Genomic DNA, 492 nt, shown 5'->3' with positions numbered 1-492 from the left:
TGCAAGTACTCTTTAGTACAAGTGTTACTGTATCTGTAAATAATGTTGACATGCTTATCAGTTTAGCTTCTTTTTAATTATGAAAAATGTGACTAAGTAGTTACAACCTTACTAGTACCACCATCTATAAAATTGTACAAAGACTTATAATAAGGCTACTTTCAAAGACTCAATGCTTTGTGCACTGCTTTTGTTATTCACATCATACAGTTGCTATTAATATCACAAATGACTTGCATACCAAGACTTGCATACTATACTGAAATGGTTCGACCATTTTAACGTGTCCTGCATTTTACTGCCAACCGTTAGCGCACAGAAAAATAAGGCCTCAACAACTGTTGTCATTAATACTGTAGCTTCCTTCTTAAGTGGACAATGTTTCCAGTTCTCTCTTTTTCAAACAGTGATAAACCATTTAAAGACGTGCAAGAACATTCACTGACGACTGCGAACTTGCAAGAGTTCTGCCAAAGCCCCTTTTCACATAAT

The sequence above is a fragment of the Scleropages formosus genome, chromosome 12, assembly GCF_900964775.1.
Source record: "Scleropages formosus chromosome 12, fSclFor1.1, whole genome shotgun sequence".
In the NCBI taxonomy this organism is placed as follows: Eukaryota; Metazoa; Chordata; class Actinopteri; order Osteoglossiformes; family Osteoglossidae; genus Scleropages; species Scleropages formosus.
The sequence above is the reverse complement of the archived record's forward strand: the minus strand, read 5'-3'. Positions refer to the sequence as shown.